Source organism: Dama dama, chromosome 6 (genome assembly GCF_033118175.1).
Source record: "Dama dama isolate Ldn47 chromosome 6, ASM3311817v1, whole genome shotgun sequence".
Lineage (NCBI taxonomy): Eukaryota > Metazoa > Chordata > Mammalia > Artiodactyla > Cervidae > Dama > Dama dama.
In genome coordinates, this window is record NC_083686.1 from 30,924,353 (window position 1) to 30,936,631 (window position 12,279).

The window sequence follows — 12,279 nt, forward strand, 5'->3', positions numbered from 1 at the left end:
CCATCTTGTGAAAAAGTAAGGAACTGACATGAAAGTAGGAAGCAAAAACAAATTCTTCCAAGCTCTTTACAGGAAATGATTTAAAAATTAATTTCATTTTAGTTGTCTATTTGTTCTGTCACTATATATATAATTTTATATATGTATATATTATTTAGGACTTTCCTGGTGTCTCAGACAGTAAAGAATCTACCTGCAATGCGGGAGACAAGAGCTCAATCCCTGGGTTGGGGACATCCCTTGGAGAAGGGCATGGCAACCCACTCCAGTACTCTTGCCTGGAGAATTCCCATGGACAGAGGAGCCTGGAGGGCTACAGTCAGTCCATGGGGTCACAAAGAGTCAGACACAGCTGAGTGACTAAGCACCGCACAGCACACACATATTATTCATACACATAAATTTTCTACTTATTTTCATGTTTTCTCTAAGTATAGTTAAATCATTTCCATATTAATCACTAGAACTGTGTGAAATATTATTACACTTAAAATATGATTTTATATTCAGGCAAAATATGTATTCCCTTCCTGTCTCTCAGTATTCTCTTTTAACCTCTTCTCTTACTCCTTCAAAGACACAAGCATACACATTTTGAAAGTGAATGAAAAAAAATAGAAGTCAGGGAATTCTTTTCCAAAGTTGTTCATAGCAAGACACAAATTCAGTTCAGTTCAGTTCAGTTCAGTTGCTCAGTCATGTCTGACTCTTTGCTTCCCCATGAATTGCAGCACGCCAGGCCTCCCTGTCCATCACCAACTCCCGGAGTGTACTCAAACTCATGTCCATCAGGTTGGTGATGCCATCCAACCATTTCATCCTCTGTTGTCCACTTATCCACCTGCCCCCAATCCCTCCCAGCATCAGGGTCTTTTCCAATGAGTCAACTCTTCACATGAGGTGGCCAAAGTATTGGAGTTTCAGCTTCAGTATCTGTTCTTGCAATGAACACCCAGGACTGATCTGCTTTAGGACGGACTGGTTGGATCTCCTTGCAGTCCAAGGGACTCTCCAGAGTCTTCTCCAACACCACAGTTCAAAAGCATCAATTCTTCTGTGCTCAGCTTTCTTCACAGTCCCAGTCTTACATCCATACATGACCACTGGAAAAACCATACCCTTGACTAGACAATCAAAATAAATTGTGAGCCTAATTTTCAATATTCCAATAAATACTTGTTCTCCAAATTAAAAGTGAAAATTTATGGTTATGTTTCTTATTATGAAGTTTGTTTTCTGAATTTTAGGAATAAGAATCAATGCTTTCCTCATCAAATTCTATAAAATGCTATTTCTTTTTCTAATTATTTGCTATGTGTACCTAACCCAGTGATTTTTCAGACTTTAGTATGCATAGAAACATCTAGAGAAAAAAGGACAATGACACCTTGGAATTTCTTTCTTTCTTTTTTTTTTTGTAATAATTGTTTCTAAATCTAAATTTCCCCTACAAACTGCTTTCTGTATATGTTGCACCTCTAACTAATGACAAAGGACTAGAGAAAAATCTACAGAAGTTTTGGACATGATTTTCTCAGTATTATTTTGTAGCCAAAATGTAGTGGAATAAAGAAATATGTAGCTGTTGGAAATGAGATATAATTCCAGCTTTCAATTGTCCGGAAATTCTCAACTACTCTTGAAAGTAGATAGTCATCAGTCAGATCTCTTAAACTATAACTTGCTTAGTAAATAATATGCTGTGACCTGCTTGCTCTGACCCAGCTTGCTTTAATTATTCTTAAAAATTGTATAACCTGCAAGCTTCACATAGTTTGGACAATATATTACAAGATTCCTTTAATGCCTCTTCTAGTAATAAACAAAACCTCTGATGCATGGGTCACTATAGCGATTGTCTTTCACGTTGTTTTTCTGGAACATGGAATCAGTCTTGCCCAATTCGAGCTGGTTGAGACCATTGACAATTCATTTGGGCCCACGTGAGTGTCTGATGATCTTTTGATGTTAAAGGGCCAAAAACTCCACCTGAGGACATGCTGATCCTATCGTTTTCTGATCAAGCCTCCGGTGAAGACGCATGTAACTCAGATAAGTCTGTGCAGAGCAGCTATTACCTTACCTTTTTCCTGCCTCCGATCACCTTCCCCTGCACCTCCAAACACCATGCCTCTCTGTCCCATAAAAATCCTGAGAGTCTAGCCTTGGAGGAGGCTCATTTGAGATTTGCTCTACCGTCTTCTCTAATGACAGCTTCAGGAATAAAGTCATTTCTCTGCTGCGTACTTCCGTGTCTGAGCATTTGGCTTGCTGGATGTTGCACAAACAAACCTAGTTCAGTAACAATCTGACATTTTCCTCACTTATAAAATAAAGGTCTCAGAACTTTTGTACGGATTTAACAATAAACTGGTGTGTTGTGAGTATGGATGTGAGAGTTGGACTGTGAAGAAAGCTGAGTGCAGAAGAATTGATGTTTTTGAACTGTGGTATTAGAGAGACTCTTGAGAGTCCCTTGGAATGCAAGGGGACCCAACCAGTCCATCCTACTGCAGATGGTGATTGCAGCCATGAAATTAAAAGACGCTTACTCCTTGGAAGGAAAGTTATGACCAACCTAGATAGCATATTAAAAAGCAGAGACATTACTTTGCCAACAAAGGTCCATCTAGTCAAGCCTATGGTTTTTCCAGTAGTCATGTATGGATGTGAGAGTTGGATGGTTAAGAAAGCTGAGTGCCGAAGAATTGATGCTTTTGAACTGTGGTGTTGGAGAAGATGCTTGAGAGTCCCTTGGACTGTAAGGAGATCCAACCAGTCCATCCTAAAGGAGATCAGCCCTGGGTGTTCATTGCAAGGACGGATGTTGAAGCTGAAACTCCAATACTTTGGCCACCTGATGCGAAGAGTTGACTCATTGGAAAAGACCCCAATGCTGGGAAGGATTGGGGACAAGCGGAGAAGGGGACGACAGAGGATGAGATGTCTGGATGGCATCACCAACTCGATGGACATGGGTTTGAGTAGACTCTGGGAGCTGGTGATGGACAGAGGCCTGGTGTGCTGTGATTCATGGGGTCGCAAAGAGTCGGACACGACTGAGCAACTGAACTGAACTGAACTGAAAGGAAATTAGTTCTGAACATTGATTGGAAGTACTGATGCTGAAGCTGAAACTCCAATGCTTTGGCCAAGTGATGCAAAGAACAGACTCATTGGAAAAGACCATGATGCTAGGAAAGATTGAAGGCGGGAAGAGAAGTAGACGACAGAGGATGAGATGGTTGGATGGCATCCCCGACTCTATAGATGAATTTGAGTAAGCTCCGAGAATTGGTGATGGACAGGAAAGCCTGGCAAGCTGCAGTCCATGGGGTCCTAAGAAGTCAGACACGACTGAGTGACTGAACTGAACAACTAACTTTTTTACAAAGGTGAAGTCAAAACTATTATATACATATATACAGTATTAGAAAGATATGAATGTTGAGACAAGTTAAAGCCAAATCTCATGTATGGCTTCTTTTCCAAGTAGTTTACCTAACTTTAGGATATGCTGCCCCCAAGTGGATGGTAGCTCATAACACATGATGATTACAGATTACTAGGTTTTTCATAATTTTGTTGATGAAATAAAAATTAAGTTCATCTAGATGTAATTGCGGCTTTCCTAGTGCCTAAGATGGTAAAGAAGCCTCCTGCAATGCAGGAGATTCAGGTTCGATCCCTGGGTTGGAAAGATCTCCTGGAGAAGGGAATGGCAACCACTCCAGTATTCTTGCCTGGAGAATTCCATAGACAGAGGAGACTGGTGGGCTACAGTCCATAGGGTTGCAAAGAGCTGGACATGTCAGAGAGAATAACATTTTCACTTTTCAGATGTATTAGTGTATATAGATACATTGTATTTATATAAATGTATAACATAAATATACAGTATATAATACAAAATATAAAACAAATGATGTGTATACATTTATTCATAGACATACAAAACCAATATAAAAACATATATTTAATAGAAAACATAATGTTTATTCTCTAGTAACTAGTTTCCTTGATACCAATCAATAAATGTCTTTCAGGTTGGGACTATTGTAATTTAAAAGATAATAATACCTTACATTAAATATTTAACCATATGTTGTTAACAACCTAGAGGATAAGTTGACATGTTACCTAAAATAATTTGAGACAGGAATGATACAAATTGTTACTTATTTTTGGTTATTAATGCTTCTAAAAATACACTACAATTTAACTAATGTCTAAGATTATGTAATATCATTTTTAAGACCATTGAAATAAAACATAACTGGGTTTCAAAAATAGGTGAAAAATAGTTTTTTCACCAACAAAATTTCACTCCCTGGCTCCATGAGAAGTTAACAAAACCAAAAATAATTATGACAAAACTCGATGATCAAAAAGATATCATTATCCTAATGGTACTGTGTTTTAATTTGCTTTTTGGAAACCATTCACATTTGCAATATATCAATAATAACAGAAAAAATTTTGCAGGTCTTGGGAATTTGTCATTTCAGAACTGTTCAATTAGAAGTCTAAATAGACTTGAATTGTAGAAAAACTGAATTGGATGTATTACATAAAAATTTGACATGTATTTCATGTTATATTCACAATTCTATAAGAAAAAATATTATTTCACATGTAAGAAAACTAACATATAACCCCATATGCAAAACAGAAAAAGAGACACAGAAATACAGAACAGACTTTTGAACTCTGTGGGAGAAGGTGAGGGTGGGATATTTCAAAAGAACAGCATGTATACTATCTATGGTGAAACAGATCACCAGCCCAGGTGGGATTCACGAGACAAGTGCTCGGGCCTGGTGCACTGGGAAGACCCAGAGGAATCGGGTGGAGAGGGAGGTGGGAGGGGGGATCGGGATTGGGAATACATGTAAATCCATGGCTGATTCATATCAATGTATGACAAAACCCACTGAAATGTTGTGAAGTAATTAGCCTCCAACTAATAAAAAAAAAAATAAGATAATAATAAAAAAAAATAAAACAAACATAAAACAACAGACTGGTTCAAGAAATTGGGAAAGGAGTATGTTGAGGCTGTATATTATCAACACTTATTTAACTTATATGCAGAGTACATTATGTGAAATGCCAAGCTGGGATGAAATACAAGCTGAAATCAAAATTTCTCTGAGAAATATTAAGTTTAGATATACAGATGATACCACTCTAATGGTAGAAAGGGAGGAGGAACTAAAGAGCCTCTTAATAAAAGTGAAAGAGGAGAGTGAAAAACATGGTTTAAGACTAACTATTCAGAAAACTAAGATCATGAATATGGTCCCATCACTTCATGGCAAATAGAAGGGGAAAAAGTGGAACAGTGACAGATTTTATTTTTTGGGGGGATCCAAATTCACTGCAGATAGTGATTGCAGCCGTGAAATTAAAACATGCTTGCTCAACTCCTGCAGCTCAATTCCAGAAAAATAAATGCCCCCCCAAAAAATGGGCCAAAGATCTAAACAGACATTTCTCCAAAGAAGACATGCAGATAGCTAACAAACACATGAAAAGATGCTCAACATCACTCATTATTAGAGAAATGCAAATTAAAACCACAATGAGGCACCATTACACGCCACTCAGGATGGCTGCTATCCAAAAGTCTACAAGCGATAAATGCTGGAGAGGGTGTGGAGAAAAGGGAACCCTCTTACACTGTTGGTGGGAATGCAAACTAGTACAGCCGCTATGGAGAACAGTGTGGAGATTCCTTAAAAAACTGGAAATAGAACTGCCATATGACCCAGCAATCCCACTCCTGGGCATACACACCGAGGAAACCAGATCTGAAAGAGACACGTGTACCCCTATGTTCATCACAGCACTGTTTATAATAGCCAGGACATGGAAGAAACCTAGATGCCCATCAGCAGACGAATGGATAAGGAAGCTGTGGTACATATACACCATGGAATATTACTCAACCATTAAAAAAATACATTTGAATCAGTTCTAATGAGATGGGTGAAACTGGAGCCCATTATACAGAGTGAAGTAAGCCAGAAAGATAAACACCAATACAGTATAGTAATGCATATATATGGAATTTAAAAAGATGGTAATGATAACCCTATATGCAGGACAGAAAAAGAGACACAGATGCATAGAACAGACTTTTGGACTCTGTGGGAGAAGGTGAGAGTGGGATGATCTGAGAGAATAGCATTGAAACATGTATATTATCAAGTGTGAAACAGATTTCCAGCCCAGGTTGGATGCATGAGACAAGTGCTCGGGGCTGGTGCACTGGGATGACCCAGAGGGATGGGATGGGGAGGAAAGTGGGAGGGGAGATCAGGATGGGGAACACATGGGGAGATCAGGATGGGGAACACATGTAAATCGCATGGCTGCTTCATGTCAGTGTATGGCAAAAACCACTACAATATTGTAAAGTAATTAGCCTCCAACTAATAAAAATAAATGGAAAAAAAAGAAATGCTTGCTCCTTGGAAGGGAAGCTATGGCAAACCTAGACAGTGTATTAAAAGCAGAGACATCACTGCTGAGAGAGGTCCATCTAGTCAAAGCTATGGTTTTTCCAGTAGTCACGTATGGATGTGAGAGTTGGACCATTAAGAAGGCCGAGTGCCAAAGAACTGATGTTTTTGAATTTTGAGGCCAGAGAAGACTCTCAGGAGTCCCTTGGACTACAAGGAGATCAAATCAGTCCATTTTAAAGGAAATCAACCCTGAATGTTCACTGGAAGGACTGTTGTTGAAGCTGAAACTCCCATACTCTGGCCACCTGATGCAAAGAGCTGACTTATTGGAAAAGACCCTGTTGCTGGGAAAGTTTAAGGACAGGAGGAGAAGAGGGCAACAGAAGATTAAATGGTTGGATAGAATTAAGGACTCAATGGGAACGAGTTAGAGCAAATTCTGGGAGATAGTGAAGGACAAGGAAGCCTAGTGAGTTGCAGTCCATGTGATCACAGAGTCAGACATGACTTGGAGACTAAACAATGAACAACAACAACAAAAATAATGAAGTTCACATGTTAAGACCTCATCCAAGGATGTGTGTGTGTGTGTGTGTGTGTGTGTGTGTTGCAAGGAAGGGGTAGTAAAGGTAAAATTACAGCATTTATAAGCCAACTACAACACATTTTTGAATTAAAGGCAAGATTCTCTCTTCATACTGAACAGCTACATAGATAGAGAAATGGGCATAGGAAGAAATGTGTGTGTATACATGTGCATGTCCTACCAGGGGTGTGCATTGAATTTAAATTTGATGAGAGTGTTACAGTTCCTTTTAAAAGATATTTGAGTCATTTTTTTCCAGCCCTTCACTTTTAGTCTGTATGTGTCTCTTGTTTTGAGGTGGGTCTCTTGTAGACAGCATATATAGGGGTCTTGTTTTTGTATCCATTCAGCCAATCTTTGTCTTTTGGTTGGGGCATTCAACCCATTTATATTTAGGGTAATTATTGATAGGTGTGGTCCCGTTGCCATTTACTTTGTTGTTTTGGGTTCACGTTTATACAACCTTTCTGCATTTCCTGTCTAGAGAAGATCCTTTAGCATTTGTTGAAGAGCTGGTTTGGTGGTGCTGAATTCTCTCAGCTTTTGCTTATCTGTAAAGCTTTTGAATTCTCCTTCATATCTGAATGAGATCCTTGCTGGATACAGTAATCTAGGTTGTAGGTTATTCTCTTTCATTACTTTCAGTACGTCCTGCCATTCCCTTCTGGCCTGGAGGGTTTCTATTGATAGATCAGCTGTTATCCTTATGGGAATCCCTTTGTGTGTTATTTGTTGTTTCTCCCTTGCTGCTTTTAATATTTGTTCTTTGTGTTTGATCTTTGTTAATTTGATTCATATGTGTCTTGGGGTGTTTCGCCTTGGGTTTATCCTGTTTGGGACTCTCTGGGTTTCTTGGACTTGGGTGGCTATTTCCTTCCCCATTTTAGGGAAGTTTTCAGCTATTATCTCCTCGAGTATTTTCTCATGGCCTTTCTTTTTGTCTTCTTCTTCTGGAACTCCTATGATTCGAATGTTGGGGCGTTTCACATTGTCCCAGAGGTCCCTGAGGTTGTCCTCATTTCTTTTGATCCTTTTTTCTTTTTTCCTCTCTGCTTCATTTATTTCCACCATTTTATCTTCTACCTCACTTATCCTATCTTCTGCCTCCGTTATTCTACTCTTGGTTCCCTCCAAAGTGTTTAAAAACTAAATAGAGCTAGGAACTCTAATTAATCAATCTTATGGTAGATTCCACTATAAAAGCAGGCAAAAAGCATTGCCACAAGAGAACAAACTTTAAAAGAGCAAAATGTCTCCAACATTTTAAATAATTATGAAGTATACATCTATGTAACCATTCCTTATTTTAGAACTAGAACACACCAAGAAATTTAGAAGATCCCTTCATCACCAGTTACTTCCCTCCTTCTTTTCTTTCTGAGGTGACCACTATCCTAATTTTTTAATAATGCATCTTTTAGGCTTTTTTTTTTTTTTTTTTCCATTTTACCAGATAAGTATACATCACTAAACAACATAGTTAAATGTTTGTTTTTATACCTATAAGAGGTTATTTTTATAAATTTTTTTATCAATACCCTATATCAGGTTAAGAAGTCCTGTATTCTACAGTTTTGAAAAATCATGAAAGATGTTGAATTACATTAAAGACTTTTTCTGTAAGTAATAAAATTATAATTTTTCTCCTTTAATCTGTTAATATTATAGATCATATTAACTGATTACCAATGTTAGACCTGAAACCCCTGGATAATTCTGATTCTACTTAAAGTTTATTATACATTACTGATAAAGTTTTTCATTACTGAAAAAGCTTTGCTAATATTTTATTATTTGCCTGGAGAAATACTAATAACTGATTTATCTCTAATTTCCCTTTCTGTGCCTTCTGCGGGAGGAGGAAATGGCAACCCATTTCCGTATCTTTCCTGGAAAATCCCATAGACAGAGGAGACAAATGGATTACAGTCCATGGGGTCTCAAAGAGTTGGACACAACTGAAATGACTAAGCATGCATACATATGCCTTCTAAATCATGATTACCTACCCCCTTAAGAGAGCCAAAGATGGAGAAGCTCTATACAGTCAGCAGATAAGACCAGAATCTGACTGTGGCTCAGATCATGAACTCCGTATTGCCAAATTCAGACTTAAATTGAAGAAAGTGGGGAAAACCACTAGACCATTCATGTATGACCTAAATCAAATCCTTTATTATTAAACAGTGGAAGTGAGAAATAGATTTAAGGGACTAGAATTGATAGACAGAGTGCCTGATGAACTATGGATGGAGGTTCGTGACATTGTACAGGAGACAGGAATCAAGACCATCCCCAAGAAAGAGAAATACAAAAAAGCAAAATGGCTGTCTGAGGAGGCCTTACAAATAGCTGAGAAAAGAATACAAGGAAAGATATACCCATTTGAATTCAGAGTTCCAAAGAATAGCAAGGGGAGATAAGAAAGCATTCCTCAGTGATCAATGCAAAGAAATAGAGGAAAACAATAGAATGGGAAAGTCTAGAGATCTCTTCAAGAAAATTAGAGATATCAAGGGAACATTTTATGCAAAGATGGCCTCAATAAAGGACAGAAATGGTATAGACCTAACAGAAGCAAAAGATATTACGAAGAGGTGGCAAGAATACACAGAAGAACTCTACAAAAAAGATCTTCATGACCCAGATAATCACGACGCTGTGGTCATTCACCTAGAGCCAGACATCCTGGAATGTGAAGTCAAGTGGGCCTTAGGAAGCATCACAATGAACAAAGCTAGTGGAGGTGATGGAATTCCAGTTGAGCTATTTCAAATTCTGAAAGATGATGCTGTGAAAGTGCTGCACTCAATATGTCAGCAAATTTGGAAAACTTAGCAGTGGCCACAGGACTGGAAAAAGTCAGTTTTCATTCCAATCACAAAGAAAGGCAATGCCAAAGAATGCTCAAACTCCCGCACAATTTTGGAGTTTAATTAATTGCACAATTAATCATCTCACACGCTAGTAATGTAATGCTCAAAATTCTCCAAGCCAGGCTTCAGCAATATGTGCACCGTGAACTTCCAGATGTTCAAGCTGGATTTAGAAAAGGCAGAGGAACCAGAGATCAAATTGCCAATATCCGCTGGATCATTGAAAAAGCAAGAGAGTTCCAGAAAAACATCTGCTTCTGCTTTATTGACAATGCTAAAGTCTTTGACTGTGTGGATCACAATAAACTGTGGAAAATTCTTCAAGAGATGGGACTACCAGACCACCTGACCTGTCTCTTGAGAAACCTATATGCAGGTCAGGAAGCAACAATTAGAACTGGACATAGAACAATAGAATGGTTCTAAATCAGGAAAGGAAAAAAAATAAAATAAAATAAAATAAATAAATCAGGAAAGGAGTACATCAAGGCTGTATGTTGTCACCCTGCTTATTTAAATTATATGCAGAGTACACCATGAGAAACGCTGGGCTGGAAGAAACACAAGCTGGAATCAAGATTGCTGGGAAAAATATCAATAACCTCAGATATGCAGATGACACCACCCATATGGCAGAAAGTAAAGAAGAGCTAAAGTGCCTCTTGAAGAAAGTGAAAGAGAAGAGTGAAAAAGTTGGCTTAAAGCTCAACATTCAGAAAACTAAGATCATGGTGTCTGGTCCTGTCACTCCATGGCAAATATATGGGGAAACAGTGGAAACTGAGGCTGACTTTATTTTTGGGGGCTCCAAAATCACTGTAGATGGTGATTGCAGCCATGAAATTAAAAGACGATTATTCCTTGGAAGGAAACTTATGACCAACCTAGACAACATGTTAAAAAGCAGAGACCTTACTTTGCCAACAAAGGTTCATCTAGTCAAGGCTATGGTTTTTCCAGTAGTCATGTATGGATGTGAGAGTTGAACTATAAAGAAAGCTGAGTGCCAAAGAATTGATGATTTTGAACTGTGGTGTTGGAGATGACTCCTGAGAGTCCCTTGGACTGCAAGGAGATCCAACCAGTCTATCCTAAATGAAATCAGTCCTGGGTGTTCATTGGAAGGACTGATGCTGAAGCTGAAATGCCAATATTTTGGCCACCTGATAGGAAGAACTGACTCATTTGAGAAGACCCTGGGAAGATGCTGGGAAAGATTGAAGGCAGGAGGAGCAGGGGACCACCGAGGATGTAATGGTTGGATGGCACCACTGTCTCTATGGACATGAGTTTGAGTAAGCTCCAGGAGTTGTTGATGGACAGGGGAGCCTGGCGTGCTGTAGTCCATGGAGTCGCAAAGAGTCAGACACAGCTGAGGGACTGAAGTATACTAAACCCCCTCAGGAGAATATTTTAAATCACTTGTTCTTTGAATATTTGATAAAAGTTTCCCAGGAATCCATCTGGTCTGGACCTGGAGTGTTTTTTTGGAAATTTACTTAGAAATTGATTCAATTTTTCATATGGATACAGGGACAAATAGATTTACTATTCAGTTTTGGTAACATTTTCCCATGTCTTATTTAATTTTATTATTTAACTTATAAATGTTTAAAATTGATCAGTATTTAACATTTCTCATGCAGACTAAGTTATTCTGTGGTACTTTAATTCCACTTACCCCTTCATGACTTTACATGCTCTTATTATCAAAATTTTTATTTCCTTCTCTTTTATGCTTTTTTAAATTTATGAGTTTTTGCTGTTGTATTTAATTAATGAAGAGATTTAAAACACATTAACCAGTTTCTTTGCTCTCTCTATAAAATATGATGATCTACAAAAGTTTAATTCTCTTGACTCTTATAGCTATAGAGAAAAGTTTTAGCCTTTGGTTTTGAAATTGCGTTCATGGGTTATATAATTTTCTGGGTATGTATATAACTAGAAGAATTTTCTTTTAATATTATATAGATGTCACTCTACTGTTTTCTAACTTGTATGGCTTTTAATGAGAAGTCTGTTCTTATTTTTTAATTTGTTTCTTTGTTACTAATGTGCTTTTAAAACTTTCCATCTCTTTTTAAGATTTTCTCATTTTCACTGATATTCAACATATTGATTATAACATGCTAGAGGAAATTTTGCTTGTTTGTTCTTTTATTTTTTAACTTGGTTAATTGGGCTTCTTGGATCTATATGTATGTGGAATTCATTATATTTGGAAATAGTTTAGCTATTATGTCTCTCAGTACTTGATTCTACCTATAGTCCTTCCATCAAGGACTCTAATTACCTGTGTGGTAGGCTGCTTGTTCATTTTCTTTTTCTTTTTAAGGGGAAGGTG